Below are 18964 nucleotides of genomic sequence, written 5' to 3' on the forward strand. Positions count from 1 at the left end.
TGTGCCTCAGCATGGGGCAGGCTTGGGGGTTGACTAGATGACCTCTCGAGGTTTCTACATTTCTATTATTCTATTATCTTGATGTAGGAAAGGGAGAGAAGCTGTTATTAGTTGAGATTTGATACATGAGGGATGGTTAATAGAGGAGAGAGCTACAGGGAGGCTGTTCCCAATGGCTGGCACTGCCAAAGGGGCTTTCATACTTCCAACCATCCCAAAGGCTCTGAGAGTCTTTGGCCACCTCTGCTTCCCCAGCAATGCTCATCAGGAGTTTCTCCTAAGAAAGCTTTCCATGTTGATCGCATCTTGTATGAGCTTTTCCTCCCTTGCCCAACGGAGCTCTTCCTGCTAACACTTCTGCCAGGAATCATGCTTTTTGACACACAATGTTGCTTTTAAATCTCTCTTTGCAAGTTCCAACCTTCCATGTTTATAGTTGAATTACAGAGATCAGGGCTGCATTGTACTAGGTGCTATATAAAAACATAGAGACAGCTCCTGTCCCTAAGAGCTTACAATCTAGATGGACAAGACAGCAGTGGTGCTGGAACAGTTTTTATAGTGGGGGTGCTGAATGCGGAAACCATGTGTTTGGGTTGTTGTTATTGCTTCAAGCCAAGGGTGCAGCAGCACCCCCAGCATCCCTAGTTCCAGCACCTATGCAAGGCAGACAAAAGGTGGGAGGAGAAACAGAGGTACAGGGAGGTGAAATGACTGACTTAAGGTCACCAGCAGGCCCCTGGCACAGCCAGGAGAATCCTGGTCTCCTGTTCCCAATCTAGTGCCATATCCACTGGAACATGAGAGTCTATCGAGCATGAGAGCTGGGTGGGAAATGCTTTCTCTGTCCCACAAATAGTTTTGAGAGTTACAAAAAAATTTTCACATCTCAAATTGGGATGAAAAAGTTGAAATCTTGAAAACATTCACAACTTAGAAAATGTTTTTCCTTTGGGCCAATTGAAACATTTTGTTTCAATTTCAACCTTTTTTTCTTTTGTTTAACCTTTTTTTAGTCTGATTACATTTTAAAACAGAGGTCATTTTGAACAAGAACACTAGACTCTTGTTTTGACAACATTAAAATGAAACACGTCAACAACTATGAAACTTTTTTCTTGCTATTTTTTTGAACTGGGGAAATTCCTTGAATCCAACCCCATTTCAGGAACAGTTTTGGTTTTGATGAATTGGCGATGTTTGATGAAAAAATGATTCCCAAACGGTTCTATAAAGTGCATCATTTCGGTGCCCAACACAGGCTTGTTTCCTACCCTCTGTTAAGACTGAGATTTTAAAAGCTGTTTTAATAGAATTTTAATAGAAATTGGTGTCCAAATTCCATAGATGGTTTTGCAAGCCCCTCCCTAACATCTTTTCCAGTGGGAGACCACTGCACTGTGACCCTGCCAGCAGGTAGGGGATCTTGGGGGACAACTACTGATTCAATCTATTTGAATGTGGTAGTCCTAAAAGATATGTTCTATCAGGTCCCCCTCTATGATCCCAAGGTCTATGTTAAACTTCGCTTACCAGGGAGCCCAGTACCAATGGCAAGAGTGTCCCCAAGGGTACAAAAACTCACCTGCCTGTGCCAGTGAGGCCCTAACCCGCACGGTAGAAAAGGTACCATCCCTCCCCAACGTCCATGTCGTCTACTATGTGGACGACATTCTCATAACTGGTGCCACACCAACCGAAGTACAAAAGGTCGCTAAACAGGTCCAGGCCGCTTTATCCACCGATGGGTGGAACTTAAGTCTGCCTAAAAGTGTCCTCACTGCTGCTTCTACCTTTCGTTTCCTAGGTTTTGCTGTGGAGAAGGGACGGCTGATGGATATAGGCAGGGCTTCACTGGAGGTCACAGTGGGTGGGGGTGTATGGGCTTGGGCATTTGGTGGGGCTGAGGGTAGGGTGGGGTATAGCGGGGTTTTTTCAAGGGGGAGTGGGGCCTCTGGGTGAATATATGGGGGTGGGTGTTCGGGGGTTTTATTGGGACTGGGCTGGCTAGCGGTAGGTGATGGCGGCCCTTTCTGGCTAGGCTGGCTAACGGCCTCCTTGGCCGAGGCCATTAGGGCCCCATGAAAAACGGTTAACTTATCAAGGCCAGGATTTCATAGGCGACTGTGGCCACCTTTTGGGGTTTGTATACATCAGGCCACAGTTTCTTGGGCTTCCGAACCTCTTCCAGCTTTTGTACCAGGTCCATTAGTATTTGGTGGGCAGGGGACCCCTGCAAAATTCGGGGTTCAGGGGTGAGTCTAGATGTGGTCCCCCCGCAGGCTTTCGTGACCCTCCCCACCTCCCTCCAGAGGCGGGTAGGATCTGAATCTGCGGCTGGCTCTCCTGCCTTAGTGCAGGTTACCCGGAGGCTGGAATCAGCGGGGCTGGCCCTGAAGGTGGGGTTAAAAGGCACCCCACATCAGTGAGCCCCAGGTGGGTAGTGTACACCCTGGAGCTCTGGCCTTTGCCAATCGTGCAGACCCACTCTAGGGCCTCAGGCTGCTGTTTACTTTGCAGCGAGTGGTACTGCAGGTGGTTAGTTTGATCCTCATCTGTCCCAGAGGTCTTGGCCTCTTTCCAGGGACAGGGGAGGCAGCAATTGTTACCCCAAGATCCTGTTCATGATGCCATGACCCTGCCAGCAGGTAGGGGATCTTGGGGGACAACTACTGCACTGGTGGGGTGCAAAATAAACTTTATTAAGAAAATGCAAAAACAGGGAAAATTCAATAGTGAGGGGTACAGAGTTTGTTAAGGTAGACAATTGGGGAGGGGTTTCTTTTAGTAAATAGGATAGGGGGTTTCAATAGTGGGGTACAATACAGTGGGGTCCAATACAGTTGGTAACCAATTAACACTGAAGTATAAATGTAACAGGTAGCTAACAGTTCCTATGTAAAGGGTGTGTCACAGCAGCATATAACCAACTGACAGTTATAGGTAAAATGTGTTAAATAACCAACAACTGTAGGTAAAAATATGTCACAGTGGTGTAAATGTAAAATGTGAGGTGTGTTAGAGAGAAAAAGGGTAACCAATGGGGTTTTATGCTAGACTTCAGTAATACAATTGAGGTTTGGCAGCAGCAGGAGCGGGGTGAGCACGTGGGGGAAGGGATTAAAAGAGAGAGAGAGAGAGAAAGGCAGTGGTAGAGGAGTGAGGTTGGGGGATGGGGGAAGAGGAGCACGTGGTGGAGCAGAGACCAAAGGCAGAGGCGCTGCGGAGGGAGATTTAAACTCAGGGAGACAGAGAAAGCAGACAAGCTGCAAGTTTAAACAGCAGAGAGACTGCAATGAGTGACTGGGGAGCTCGGGGGGAGACACGGGCAAGCTCGGGGGAGGGGGTGTTTAGGGCAGCGGGAAGACAGACTTAACCATAATTATACAGAACACAGTAAAATCTTATCTATGATCTAACAAGACTACACAAATTAGCAAGTAACAGAACACAAGGCAACAATTTTTTTAAACCTAACTTACAGAGCACAATACAAGCAATTCTTTAAACCTAACTTAACCACAGCTATGCAAAATGAAATTACAACTTATCTAGACTAAGAACCTGATTCTAATAGGCGCACCTTACATTATGCCGCTTCTTTGATCGGGAGGGGGAGCAGTTCCAGAGGGCAGAGTGGTGTGTGCCCAGGGTACAGCCCTGGAGGGGCGGGGGGAGGTTTAACTAGTGGTGGCTGCAGCAGTGGGGTGGCTGCAAGCCGGCAGCCCAGGATACAGTCCAGGAAGGCACAGCCTAGCAGCGGCACAGGCTTATTTCCAGCAGCAAAGGCGCTGCGGAGCAAGAAACAGATTACGGATACAGACCAAGGAGTTAGCTTGGGTCTGTCTGCTGGGGAAACAAGGCCAGCAGCTAGGACAGGGGGAGTTTGCAAGAGGGAGTTCTTACCAATCCCCAGGACAGCAGCAAGCACAGAGACAGGAACGGCAGTAGCATCGGAGGATGGAGAGAGGACTCGATTCGCTTACAATAATCAGGAGATCTCCAGGCACAAATTTTGTTGTTCGTGGGAGGGGAGTTCAAAAACGGGGCTACGCTCAAAAACAAATGAGAGCGGGGAGAGAGCCCCCCAAAGACCCCTAGCTGATCAGACCAGGTGGCAAAGCAAGGACCTTCTCCGAGGTGTGATCAGAAAATGTCCGGCTTTAAAGGCAAACTCAGGCAGTTTCCCACCAGTACTTTTTGATTGGCTCCTCTTGATACGGGGAGGAGAGAAGGCAGGGAAAGGCTGCAGGTAAGCATAGGCATGCCTGGGCATGTTCTGAGCCACAGGTATGACTCATATGCTTAATTAGTTGGCCACTTCAGGTCTTGCATTTCTGGGCAGGACCCCCACACCGAGCCCAGGTCTGAACAAAGGAACCAAACAAAGAAGCAAGAAGCCCCCTCCCTAGGCAGAGCAATGGCTCCAGTTAATCTGTACAAGCCATTCCTATGAATAGGGCAGTGACTTTAGTTAGCACAATGGCCGGGAGGAGCGGTCACACAGGACAAACAGAAAGGAGAGGGGAAAAGGAATGCAGCAGGGGGACAGCTGTAACAGACACACTGTATTCAAACTATTAACATGGTAAGGTAAACCTACTATTCTGATTTTTTTCACATTTTTCTATATTATGGGCCTGTTCCTGCAGCTGTCACATGATTAAGGGAGTAGTGAAAGCAAGAAGAGGAATGACAGAACTGTGATGAAGAGGAAGGATAGTTCAGTGATTGAGGCATGTGCAGAGGACTTGAGAGACCTAGGTTTAAGTCCACCTTAGTCTTACTGCGTGACCTTGAGCAAGTCACTTAGCCTGCCTCTGCCTCAGTTTCTTATCTGTAAAATGGGGCTGCTAGCACTGTCCTGCTGCACCCGGATGTTGTGAGACTAAATACATCAAGTCTGTGAGATGCTCTTAAACTATGGTAATGGGGGCCGTATTAGTACCTAAGATAGAAGTTCACTAGCAATGCCAAGCTTTTAAAGCCAGGCACCTGCCCATTTTCACTCCTCCTTTATTTTCAATTAAATTGGCTTGCAACATTGCTCCTTCACTCCCCTTTCAATCTGGCAGTGGGGGAGTGTGTTGGGATGGTGGCCACTTCCCTGGAACACTGGGCTCATACAGTGCTTGATCTAAACACAGAGGTAGCAACAGTTTAACCAAAGGTATGATGTTAAACCGATTTAGCTATCTTGTGTGTGGACATTCATTCATTGGTTTAAACCTGATTTAAGTTTGCCCTGCTAGGTCACAGAAACCACAGACTATATCTGTCTGTAAAAGTCCCCAAAAAGTCAACCATTAAAGTTCCACAAGCCTGGATTTATTTACAACAGATTTTAAACACACCTAGATCAGTGCTCCAAACCAGTGCTTTTCTTCTAGAAAAGCGTGTCACCAGCTTCTCTTTCTCACATTTCTTCTGTTTCCATGGAAGGAAGGAAGCCCCTGGGGACTGTAAGTTTTACCATTTTTATTGCTAAACACAAGGGGTATTTTTTTTAAGCCAATTCCATTGGTTTGTGACCACACTTCCAAAAAGATCCTAGGGTCCTTCATTACCATACTGCACTAAATAATGGCCAGCGTAAGGGACACTCCTGATTCTGGGTCAAGTCCTGCTTACCTCACCCATGCAAGTGGTCCCAGCTCCCTGGCCCAGATTCTCAGAACAGGAGAGTGGGGTTGAGGTGTTCTGGGAGCGAGTTACGACTCTCTGATTCTCCTGGGACATTTGCACTGGCCCAGCCCATTGACATCAGTTAAAGCAGCCTAGAAGCTACTTTAAGTTACGCCAACAGGCTATGGTCTGCATGCTAGTTGAGAATTGGTGTACTACAGGTGCATTCCCCTGATTCCTGTCCCCTATGACTGTGTGTACAGAGATATTTGGTGTAGGACCAGGCTATGCCACTTTACTCCTTCTCTAAGAAGTCCCCTACGCTAGGAAGGTGAATTAGGGCAAGAACAGGAGGAGAGAATCTGGGACAGTAGGGTTACCTGGGATAATAAGGCAAGGTGATTCATCCCTAGTCCCTGTTGATCCAGGGGGGTGGTTCCCTTTCATAGGACTGCAGAAGGAGTTAGTTGAATTATTTTGGTGGTGGTTTTTTAATGTGCTTCCCTCACAAAAAATGTTGAGCATTTTCATGTGTTCATGCAGCAGGGGAGGGATGCCAGCCTGAGATTCAAGCAGGAAGGGAACAGTTCACAAAGTTCAAGGGCTGACAGAACCAAGTATCTTGCTACTGGAAGCAGTTTCTTTCCTTTCTCCTTCTCTTAAAAAAGAATTGCTATAAACCCCCCAAACATTTAAGTCAATACACTTTGGGGTGGAGTGGAGAAGGAAGAGGGGAACTCCAGTTCCTAAAGCCTGCTTTTAAGTATCAGATGAATTTTGAGACAATATATGAACATTCAGCACTTGTGGTCAGTTTCCCCCGCCCAGAAAGCCAGTGGTTTCTGCAGACATTCCATAAACACAGGAAGCTTTGACTGTGTCTGTAACAGATAGGGAACTTGCAAAGCAAAATACCCACATGTTAAGGCAAATGCTAAACACAGGAAATGCCATACCAGCTGAGAGCATTGATTTGTCTAGTCCAGGATTCTGGCTCTGATGGTGAGTTCCAGAAGTTTCGGTATATGAAAATCTGTAAAGTGCAATTCTGGAATAACTTGCCCATAGGTTAGGTTTCTTCCTGGTGCCTGATTTATACCTTGAGGCATGAGAGTTTATATCCTGCATTTTAAAAAAAAAGTATCCTAGCTAATGTTGCAATGGATGTTCTCATTATTTGCATAAATATTCAATCCTAATTATAATCCTACTAATGCCTTGACCTGAATGATACCTGGTGGCAATCAGTTCTGCAGGTTAATTGTGTTGTGTAAAAGCATTTCTTTTGATCAGTTTTAAATTTGCTATCTTGTACTTTCATTGTGATGTCTCATTTTCCTTGTCATATGAGAGAGTAATTAGAAATGCCTGATTTACCTTCTCTATGCTGTTCATTATATACCTTAGCTATATCCCCTCTTACTAGTCTCCTTTCTAATATGAACAGTTCCAATCTTCTCTCTTGCTCTCCACTCGTATGGCTGTCTTTCCATTCCTCTAATCGTTTCCATCCCCCATCTCTGAACCTCCTCTAATTCTGCACTTTGATATGGGCTGACCAGAGCTGAACGCACTGGTCCAGGTGAGGACATACCTTTGGTTTTATAATGGCACTATAATATTTTCAGTATTTTCTCTCCCATCCAAAGATTTTCTCTTTTGCCTACTTCTTCACATTGAGCAGATGTTTTAATTGAGCTGCCCCCAATGAACCCAGGTCGTTTTGCTGAATGGCTACAGTTAATTTTTTAGAACTTTTTAAATGTTTCATTAAACGTTGCATCATTTTGTTTTGTTTCAATAATGTCAAAACATTTCATTTCAATGGCTATATTATATTAAACATACATAAGTGTATTAAAATTAATATTTCAATATAACAGCCAAAATGAAATGACACACAGCATTTTATTTTATCAAAATAAAAAGTTTCAACTTGTTGAAATAAAATTTGACACGTTCTCACAAAACATTTAGATTTTGCATAAAGTGCATTTTCCTACAGAAAATTCTACTGTCAAAAAATGTTGGACCAGCTCTAAACGTTACCTGTATGTTACTTAGACAAGTCAGAAGTACGCTATATTATTGTGTGCTTTAAAATTAACTGCAATAAGATATTTAAGGTGTCAAGAAATTGAGTCTGTAAACCAGGGGTTCTCAAATTTCATTGCACTGCAACACTGTTCTAACAACAAAAATTACTTCACGACCCCACAAGGGGGGACCAAAGCCTGATCCCGCCCAGGTTGGGGGGAGAGAGGGCAAAGCCAAAGCCCAAGGGCTTCAGCCCCAGGTCGGGGGCCTGTAACCTGAGCCCTGCCACCCAAGGCTGAAGCCTTCGGGCTTTGGTCCTGGGTGATGGGGCTCAAACTTTAGCCCTGGGCGGTGGGGCTCAGGCTTCAGCTTCGGCCCTGGGCCCCAGCAAGTCTAACGCCAGCCCTGGCAACCCCATAAAATAGAGTCATGACCCACGTTGGGGTCCTGACCCACAGTTTGAGAACGGCTACTCTAAACCTTGCTTCATTGTGACATTTGACTAGAATATGCAGATAGAATAAATCACCCATTATTACTGTTTTTATTAGTCTAACTTGCATCTTTATTCTCATCTACACCATGCACTCAATGGTAGAGTAAAACAAATAACGGAATATCTTGTTTTACCATACAGTAGATTTACACTGGAACACAGTGATTAAATTACTTATCAGTGCCGTAGATTATGGATTTCCAAAATAGCCCCTAGCAATGTGTACGAAATCCTAATGCAAAACCACTTGGAAATGGCAACTCTTTTAAAAAACAAAAACAAAAAACAGTAAGTCTGTAAAACTTTCCACAACTGCCCTAATGTCATCTGTTCCTACCAGCTAACATTTGGTTTTAACACTGTAAAATTTCAACATCCCCAAATCTTTTAATGTGTAACTGTTGTTGCTAGCAATATATTTCACCCATGTGCAATGTTTGCCTTGATGAGAATTGTAGCCAACATTTCCAAATACGAAAGCCTAAATTTAAGTCCTAAATGGGAGATTTTCAAATGCATAAATAGCAGTAAGGTACCTACTACCTCTCACAGGTTGTGTCAACACTGGAGCCAGGGATGTCATTTCCATCTCAGGTAGCTATACCCGCACTAATTGGAGCTAGAGTGCTAAAAATAGAAATATAGCCGCAGCAGGCAGCACAAGTGGCTATGCTGCCCCAAATATGATCCTGTTGAAACCTTAGATACATTGTCAATGGAAGTGAGGTGCTCAGCTGACTTTTGTGCCCTTGAACTCTCCCCCTAGATCAGTGATACTCAGACTGAGGCTTGCAAGCTGCAAGTGACTCTTTAATGTATCTCCTGCGGCTCTGTGCAGCACATGGTATTAAAGCACTGTGTGATTTAATTATTAACCAGTCTAAGATATTAACCAATCAGGATGCTTTTACTATAGAGGGGGAGGGATAGCTCAGTGGTTTGAGCATTAGCCCGCTAAACCCAGCGTTGTGAGTTCAATCCTTGAGGGGGCCACTTAGGGATCTGGGGCAAAATCAGTACTTGGTCCTGCTAGTGAAGGCAGGGGGCTGGACCCAATGACCTTTTGGGGTCCCTTCCAGTTCTAGGAGATAGGATATATTATTAACCAATTGTAGTTGATAAAATAATAATATTTGGTCAGTCATTTTGCTATAAATAGTCAATGAAACAATTAATTCACACTACTGTGGCTCTTCTGGGTAGTGTTGATCGCTAATTTGGCTCTGAACCACTGAGGTCTGAGTATCACTGCCTTAGATCCATACTTAGGCACTAAAGTGGCCTAATTTTAGAGGTTCTGAGCATCTGCAAGTTAGTAAGAGCTGTGGACGCTCAGTACCTCAAAGTAGCTCACTTATTTAGATACTTAAGTATGGATTTAGCGCCTAGGCACCCACAAGAGAAAGTTTTGGCCTGTGTTGTCCTATATTACAGTGACTGCCTTTGGTGCTACAGACCAGAAGTGACATTTGAAGCCTCATGCAAGACTAAATGAATGTGTTGGGTGGGTTGTTTGTTTTTTAATTTCAGCATGGTAGTTAGATTAATGTGATTAAGTCACGGACTTCAGAAAACTTGTGTGTTAGTGTATGTGTGTGTAAGGATTACAGCTGTCCACGTTTCTATTCTGTTTTTAGGGGGGCAGTTAATTACTCAGCCACAAAAAAATTTGCTTCCGGCTGAAACTTGGCATAAAAAAGACACAGCTCAGTAATGAATTTTGTTTGCAAATTTGAATTGAATCTATTTGGCCATTTTAAGGGGGAGAAAACAATGTGTCTCTAAAGGGTCTGATGTGTGGGGAGCTATTCAGGATAGGATTAAACTGGTCTACAATTTTTAAGTCGTCTGCTTCAGAGATAAAATGTGCTATTTATTATGTATTTTGATGTGCTGAATTCAAATATGACAATTAAAACAACTAATTGGCTACTGTTTCTAAGATATTTAAGTTTTTACATTTTATGTCTATGTATATTGTGTAGATAGTAGAGTTTTAATCATAAATTGTAAACCTAGGTCTTTTCATGTGTTTATGGTTGTTTTACATGATAATATTTCACCTGTCCTGTTTATGTAACACTTTAAAAATCAGCAAAAGGGTTATATAAATAAAATTTATTATGAAACAAAAGGCAAAAAACTATTATGTACATAGTTTAGTCCTATTCAGTGTCTACTCGGCGCTTCTTGGCTTGTCTCTTGTATTCATTAAATGGAGCATCTCTTGTCACTGTCCAGCAATAGTCTGCAAGCATTGATGGGCTCCATTTGCCCTGATAGCGTTTCTCCATTGTTGCAATGTCCTGGTGAAACCGCTCGCCATGCTCGTCGCTCACTGCTCCGCAGTTCGGTGGAAAAAAATCTAGATGAGAGTGCAAAAAATGTATCTTTAGTGACATGTTGCAACCAAGGCTTTTGTATGCCTTGAGGAGGTTTTCCACCAACAACCTGTAGTTGTCTGCCCTGTTGTTTCCGAGAAAATTTATTGCCACTAACTGGAAGGCTTTCCATGCCGTCTTTTCCTTGCCACTCAGTGCATGGTCAAATGCATCGTCTCGAAGAAGTTCACGAATCTGAGGACCAACAAAGACACCTTCCTTTATCTTAGCTTCACTTAACCTTGGAAATTTTCCACGGAGGTACTTGAAAGCTGCTTGTGTTTTGTCAATGGCCTTGACAAAGTTCTTCATCAGACCTAGCTTGATGTGTAAGGGTGGTAACAAAATCTTCCTTGATTCAACAAATGGTGGATGCTGAACACTTTTCCTCCCAGGCTCCAATGACTGTCGGAGTGGCCAATCTTTCTTGAGGTAGTGGGAATCTCTTGCACGACTATCCCATTCGCAGAGAAAACAGCAATACTTTGTGTATCCAGTCTGCAGACCAAGCAAGAGAGCAACAACCTTCAAATCGCCACAAAGCTGCCACTGATGTTGGTCATAGTTTATGCACCTCAAAAGTTGTTTCATGTTGTCATAGGTTTCCTTCATATGGACTGCATGACCAATTGGAATTGATGCAAAACATTGCCATTATGCAGTAAAACAGCTTTAAGACTCGTCTTCGATGAATCAATAAACAGTCTCCACTCATCTGGATCGTGAACGATGTTGAGGGCTGCCATCACACCATCGATGTTGTTGCAGGCTACAAGATCACCTTCCATGAAGAAGAATGGGACAAGATCCTTTTGACGGTCACGGAACATGGAAATCCTAACATCACCTGCCAGGAGATTCCACTGCTATAGTCTGGAGCCCAACAGCTCTTGCCTTACTCTTGGGTAGTTCCAAATCCCTGACAAGGTCATTCAGTTCACCTTGTGTTATGAGGTGTGGTTCAGAGGAGGAGGATGGGAGAAAATGTGGGTCCTGTGACATTGACATTCAGGACCAGGCATTTCATCCTCTTCCTCTTCCTCATCTGACTCAAGTGAGAATGATTCTGGTGCATCAGGAACCGGCAGTCCTTCTCCGTGGGGTACTGGGCATATAGCTGATGGAATGTTTGGATACTGCATAGTCCACTTTTTCTTCTTTGACACACCTTTCCCAACTGGAGGCACCATGCAGAAGTAACAATTGCTGGTATGATCTGTTGGCGCTCTCCAAATCATTGGCACTGCAAAAGGCATAGATTTCCTTTTCCTGTTCAACCACTGGTGAAGATTTGTTGCACAAGTGTTGCAGCATATGTGTGGGGCCCACCTCTTCGCCTGATCTCCAATTTTGCAGCCAAAATAAAGGTGATAGGCTTTCTTAACCAGAGTGGTTATACTGCGCTTTTGTGATGCAAAAGTCACTTCACCACAAACATAGCAGAAGTTATCTGCACTGTTCACACAAGTACGAGGCATCTCTGCTCACTTTGGCTAAACAGAAATGTGTCCCTTTGCAAAATCAAACACTGACAAATAAGAGAGCACGACACTGTATGATTTCTAGAGCTGATATAGGGCAATTTGTTCAGCAGAGTGACATAAGCTTCGTTATGATTGCATCATCCATGACTTCTAGGAATAACATGATGCAATTCATATCATGTATGACACGATACCAGCTTCAGACTGCATCATTCATTGTTTTGCCTAAAAAGCAAGTACTGTCCAAACCCAGTCATAGATTTATTCATAGATCCAGTCAAAGATGTATTTTAGTCATTTCTGGTTTAAATTGAGATCCCTTCCCTTTATAACTCACTTATCCTCCGCCATTCCCAAGTCAAGGGTCGTATATACTGACCCAATAGCATATCTTGAAAACTAGAGCCAATCAACACTTTTAAGCATCATTTTGGTTCTCAGTGACCCAGAATTAGTAAAGTTTGACTACATTTATTTCAGAAGCATTTTGGCTGTAGAGCAGTGTTATCAAAAGCACCCAATTGACGGAAAAGCACACGTCCCTTTGACTTTCAGTTGCATTTGCCTACGTCACTTGGGGTGCTTTTGAAAATCCCTCCTTTACTGAATATTCCGTTTCAGCAATGAGTCTTCTCTCTGCCTGGGTCCAATCCAAATGAAATCATCCTGATAGGGGCCTGAAAGTTCCCTACCTCCCTTGGTCATCCTTGATCTCCTGTAGCTGGCATATTGTAGTGCTCTTTCCCTCACTTTCTGGGTGGGTGAGTGGCCTTCTATAAAGCCAGTGCCATCTTGAATCAACCAGGAGGAGATGATTCTTGTCACCCTCCTCTTGCTGTCTGGACCCTAACGCTAGCTATGTCAATGTGCCAATACCCTCCTAGCCTGGGGAGGAAAAACTTAGCTCCCAAGCATCTGATTCAAGACAGTCAGAGAACTTTAACAGAGAGAATGAGTTTTGCTCCTGTTTCTCAATAAAGAAAATACTGAATTGCAGGAAAAGGATACTCAGGAAATGCATCACCCTGAGTCTGAATTGAAGATTCATAGATTCCAAGGCCAGAAGGGATCACTGTGATCTTCTAGTCTAACAGACCTTAGAACTGCCCCAAAGTAATTCCTAGAGATGATCTTTTAGAAAAGTATCCAACCTTGATTTAAAAATTATCAGCGATGGAGAATCCATCATGAGCATTGGTAAATTGTTCCAGTGATTAACTACCCTCACTGTCAAAAATTTACACATTATTTCCAGTCTGAATTAGTCTAGCTTCAGCTTGTGTAATGCAGACAGACGCTGGTTGTTGGCGGGTAGGATCAAACCTGGGACTGCTGGAGCTTAGTGCATGAGCCTCTACCACATGAGCTAAAAGCCAACAAGCTATTAGCAAAGGCTGTAGAGCAGACTCTTTTTATCTCTCTCCCTAAGTGGTCTCGGTGCCACTAGATGGGACAGAACACCACACCCAGGAGGTGTGTGGGTTACACTTGCAGCCACTGAACCGTGTTATACAGTGCACTGGGGAGTTTACTGGCTGGGCCAGTCCTGTAGTGGGAAGAGGGTGGATTTGATGACCTGATAAGTTCTTTTTCCGTCTTTGGCTCCAATGTTTAGCTTATGTTCAGAAATAGGCAGTAAAGGTTCCACATGGCATTTTAGGATTGAATAACTCTGTAAACACAGAGATTTGTGTTAGGTCAAATGAAAAATGTGCCTCAAGGTAATAAAGAAAGTAGCATTCTGAATCTTGTGCTTTGTTTTAAAAATTGCCTATGAACTTTGCCTTAAAGGGCCTTACAATCTATTGGACAAGAGAGACAAAGGGTGGGAGAGCAGAAGTATCATCCCTATTTCACATATGGGAACTGAGGCCGAGAGAGAAGTTATTTTGTCTTAAATCCCACAGGAAGTCCACGGCAGAGCTGAGAATTGAAACTAGACCTCCTGCATCCCAGTCTAGTGTCTTAATCATAGGACGATCTTTCCAGTCTAGTACCTTCATTAACTTTGTCCATGCAGCACTGCCTATGGCCAGAATCCACATGTGGGACTGGTCAAGAGCCTTGAGGTCATTCACAGACCTGGATCCCCTTGTTGGTGGCACAGAATACTGCTACTGAGGCCAGCCTCAAGCTGGTTTATATTCCTTTTCTAAAGCAAGGCTCTGCTGGTTATCAGTCCATGACCAGGCTGATTTGCTTTGTCCTCTGCCAGCTGCTGGATTTCGCCCTTTCTGAATATCAGAAGGATAAGTATGATGCTAACAACCAGTCACTCTGAAGCCATTTCATAATTTTTACCCTGTTGGTATTTTACCTTTGCCATCACAGATTCAGATATGTCTACATTGCAATCCCAGGGTGCGATTGCAGCTCCTGTAGCTTTAATTTGGCTAGCTCAGGTACCAGTAGCAGTGAAGCCACTTCAGCACAGGACCTAGGGTGACCAGATGTCCCGATTTTACAGGAACAGTCCTGATATTTGGGGCTTTTTCTTATATAGTCGCCAGTTACCCTCCACCCCCGTCCTGATTTTTCAAACTTGCTATCTGGTCACCCTAACGGGAACACTTTTTATAGTGTGGGTGCTGCACACCTCCTTTCACCTGTCTGCATTCCCCCTACCCCCAAGAGCTGGGCCAGGAGCAGGGATGTGGCTCCAGGAGGGGGGATGCGGACAGGGGTAAGAGGGCTGAGGCTGGGGCCACAGCTGGGAGCGGGCACGAAGCCCCAGGCACAGGCCAGCAGCCAGGAGTGGAGCTCAGGCACGTGGCTGGCATCTGGGACCCCAGGCGCAGGGCCAGGAGCAGAGCCCTGGGTAAAATCTGGGGGCTGCAGCACCCCCATGCCCCTTGTTCCCATACCTATGGTTATACAAGTGCACCTGGGACCCTGGGTAATTATGTGGGTGGCTAGCCTATGCTGCCGTGGCTTTACTGGTACCCGAGCTGGCTCCATTAAAGTTTGCACAGGTATTTCTATAAGAGCTGCAATCACAGCCTCTGATTGCAGTATAGACACACCCTCTACCTCTGCAGGTCAGATAGCTGGGCATTTTCTCCTCCTGAAGCTCTTCACGACATGGTTGGGGAAATGCCAATAGTAACAATGTGATGCAATCTTCAAATCAATATGATGGATCCTTGTTCTATAGAATATCAGAACCCAATAAAAGTATATTTTATTTCTATTTTTAAAAGCCCCAAAGAGCTTGATCAGGAAACAGAACTGTTTCTTTGATTGATTGATTGATTGATTGATTGATTGATTGATTGATGGCACGATGCCCTTGTGTCCCAGGACACATGCAGTGTCGGCAAATTATATTTACAGCTGGGTTACAAAGCCCCATGTGTTATAAATACAGATAGAAACACTAATAGAAAAAAACCTAGGTTAAAATGGCATTTGTTCAGCCTTGCCTGTGAGTAGACAAATAGGGCTAGGGTGACCAGATGTCCCGTTTTTAAAGGGATAGTCCCGTTTTCTGGGACTTTTTCTTATATAGGTGCCTATTACCCCCCACCCCCGTCCCGTTTTTTCACAGTTGCTATCTGGTCACCCTAAATAGGGCTAACTTTTTAAAATGGGTAAATCCTAATGTGTAGTCATGGTTGTGTAACCTCAGACCAGTGATTCTGTATTGCTCAGGACTTGTAGAAGCATGGTGAGTGCCAGAGCTACTTAGGGCACTGATGTCACAGCAGTGAAATTGACACACGGGATAGGTCAAAGGAGGAATGAGATATGGGTCCTATCCAGGCAGGTTTCAAAGAAGATCATTCTTGATTGAGATACTAGAGTTTAATGTTGCTCTAAGAGTGGATAGAACTTGAGCACTGCTCTTGTCTAAATTCCTTTCAAGGAGGGGAAGGGATATAATTTAAGAGGATATATTTGCCCTCAATTTTTTTGCCAAAAGGTATAGAGAACTGAGGGGGAAATGTAAGGCTTTTTCATTTCCTGTTGTGGGCAGGTATGTGCACAGTACAAAGCATGTGCAGAGCCCAATGATTTAAACTCTTTTCAGTGCTCCTTGTATAGAATATGAGCTGTCCAAGTTGGATCTACGAGAATAACCACCGACTGACTTAAGTATATTTTTACTAACTGAATTATTAGCTTAATAAAAAATGAGCTGTCATTAAGGATTTTTTTGCATCCTTAAGGTGGTGCAACATTCTTTTTGTCTGTATAAAAACAGCTTTAGAGAAGTGGGCATATTTAACTCATTGCACTGCTCATGGTCAGAGGGCATTGGCTATACAGTTCCCCATGGGATTATAGAGACAATTACTTACGTTACTTAATAACACTTCAGTTTCTAAAGACTTCTTAAAAACCTGACTTCCTTTCATCATGTCAATAGTTTGCTAACCTTTAATATTTTTCTCCTCTGGGATAATAATGCTACTGGCCTTTGACCAGCTTTGCTCTGTGGGTGCATATGGATTTCTCCTTCTGGTTTTCATGGACCAGCACATTGTTGTTCTTGTTTGTTTTTAATAGTGTACACTACATGCTAGGAACTTTCCACACACTCAGGAAGGATAGTGCCTGCTCTGAGTTGTTTGCAACTGAGGGTCAGAGCAGTAAACAGAGGTCAGGGAAGGGAAACAACAACAGGCAACTTATTCATGCATCCAGATGGTTCACTGAAAGCAGCATGGCGGTCTTTAGAGGGACTTAAAAATTTTATTAAGCTGATGTTTAAAAAAAAAAGTGAACAGAGTTTGAGCATAGAAGTTTCTGGTTATCAGGGAATAACGTACAGATTATCAAGGGTGCAAAGTTTGGTTTAAGATCGGGTGGCATAAGGAATACATAATCTGCAATATCCCTGATTGGGGGTAAAAGGTTGATGGGTCAAAGTACAGGCATTGAGATATGAGGGTATGAAGTCCATAGAGTGGCTATGTTTGGGTGTGGAGTATAATGAGTGGATATGATGATGAGAATGGATTGACCCTCGTTTGTTGAGATTTAATGTTCAGGGAGTTTATGGTTCCAGTTCATATGATCCAATGGAGAAGGTCACTTGGTCCCTTTCTCATAGTGGGAGAACGATGTCACTCTGGCTCACGCCTCCTGGTACTGTTGGTGGCCGGTGATGTGCTCGATGTAGATGTCCCTGGACCATCGGATGGTGTCTGAGACCATGAGACCCCGCATGAGCCGTGCGTAGCGATGACCGATCCCGCAGATCCGCAGCACATGCTCGTTGCAGGGGTCCCAGGCGCCCAGGGCTCTGACAATCAGGGCGTCCATCTGCACCTCATAGCCCTTCTCTCTCAGGATGTCAGCCAGGGGGGCGTACTTTTCCAGCTTACGAGCTCGGGCTTCGTGAAATGCTGGGGTCCTGTTCTCAAAGGAGACCGTGACGTCGACGAGGATGATCTTTTTCTGGGCCTTGTTGGTGACGACCATGTCAGGTCGTAGCTGGCTGTCGGTACTGGGGATGGTGCAGTTCACGGAGATCTCCCCCAGGCATGGTGTGATGGCTTTCACCAGGCGGTTCTGGATGGCGTTGTAGCGCAGCTGCCTGGCTCTGGAGTGGGGTTTGCAGATGCACAGGACGTGGGGCAGGGTCTCGTTGGAGTAGCCACACTTCCTGCAACGCTTGTCTTGGTTCCCGTGGCGGACAGCTCCGTTGAGCGGGATGCAGTTGAGCCGGACACGGTGGATGAACCGCCAGTCGGCGAAACGGGTGAAGCCACCCCGGCGAGGAAGTGGTTGCGGGCGTCCCACTTGCTGGTCAACTCAAAAGCTTTACCCTGGTCCGGTTTACGCTTCAGGGTTTCCACGTACAGCGAGTGGATGGCGGCCTTCAGAGTCCTCTCCCGCAAGCCCCTGGCACTCGGGGTGACGATGGTATTGTCGTCGGACCTGATCTGTGGCACCCAGACTCCCAGCTCCTGGCGCTCCGCGCACCACTCCCAGCGGCAGCCGATGCGCTTCCCCAGGCAACGCGTGGCGTTGCGAGTGCGGGACCACAGTGAAGCAATGTCGCGCCCATCCCGTCCGAATTCCCATCCAGGGAGCCGCTCAGGAAGGTGGCGATGTCTTGGTTGGAGGGGGCTCTGCTCATCTGCTTCTCCGTCACATCACGCAGGGCGTTTGCCGCAATGTTCCTTACCGTGGCATCGGGACATGTCAGCAGGCGGAAGGCGTGGGTGATCACCGCGACATCGCACAGGTCACCCATGCGGGGGACGTTGGCGCCGCCGTGCCTGTGGGCAATGTAGACCAGCTCGTTGCTGGCTCTCTGGGGAAGGAACAGCCACTTCTTCACCAGCTTCCGGATGATCTTGTCTGCCTTGTTGATGGGCACCTTTGCCACAGCGGATCCCCTTAGGGTGAACGAGATGCGTGGGATCAGGAAGGTGTTCAGGGCGTTTATCTTCTGCCACGGTGCCAGCAGGGAGGCATCAATCTTGGCAGCATTCTGCAAGATCTCCTGGATGGTGTCCTCGGGTGTCTGCCAGACACGGAAACCTGTTGGCGTGCCCAGGTGCTGGTATGCCTGCCTCTCTGCCAGGGGGATGACGGGCTCACCCTGGATCTGGAACCCCATTGCCTGCACCGAGTCCCTTTTGCTGCCATCAATGTGCAGAGTTGTGCACTTCTTCTCATTGAAGCGGAGCCCCATCCAGTCAGTAGCTCGGCTGGTGGTGTCTAGCATACCTTGGAGGCTCTCTGGGTCGTCCGTGGTCAGAACCAGATAGTCCGCATAGGCCAGAATGCTGATTTTCTTGCCATGCAGGTCGAAGCCGGTCGGGCCACTGGAGATGGCTCGGATGAGCAGTTCCATGGCCAGGTTGAAGATGATGGGGCTAAGGGGGCCTCCTTGTTTCACGCCACGGCAGATGGGGATGGTGTCCTTGTAGAGGTCCCAGAGGATCTGGATAAAGGTTTCTGGCATCCCGAACTCTCCCAGGGTG

The sequence above is a fragment of the Chrysemys picta genome, chromosome 10, assembly GCF_011386835.1.
Source record: "Chrysemys picta bellii isolate R12L10 chromosome 10, ASM1138683v2, whole genome shotgun sequence".
Classification (NCBI taxonomy): domain Eukaryota; kingdom Metazoa; phylum Chordata; order Testudines; family Emydidae; genus Chrysemys; species Chrysemys picta.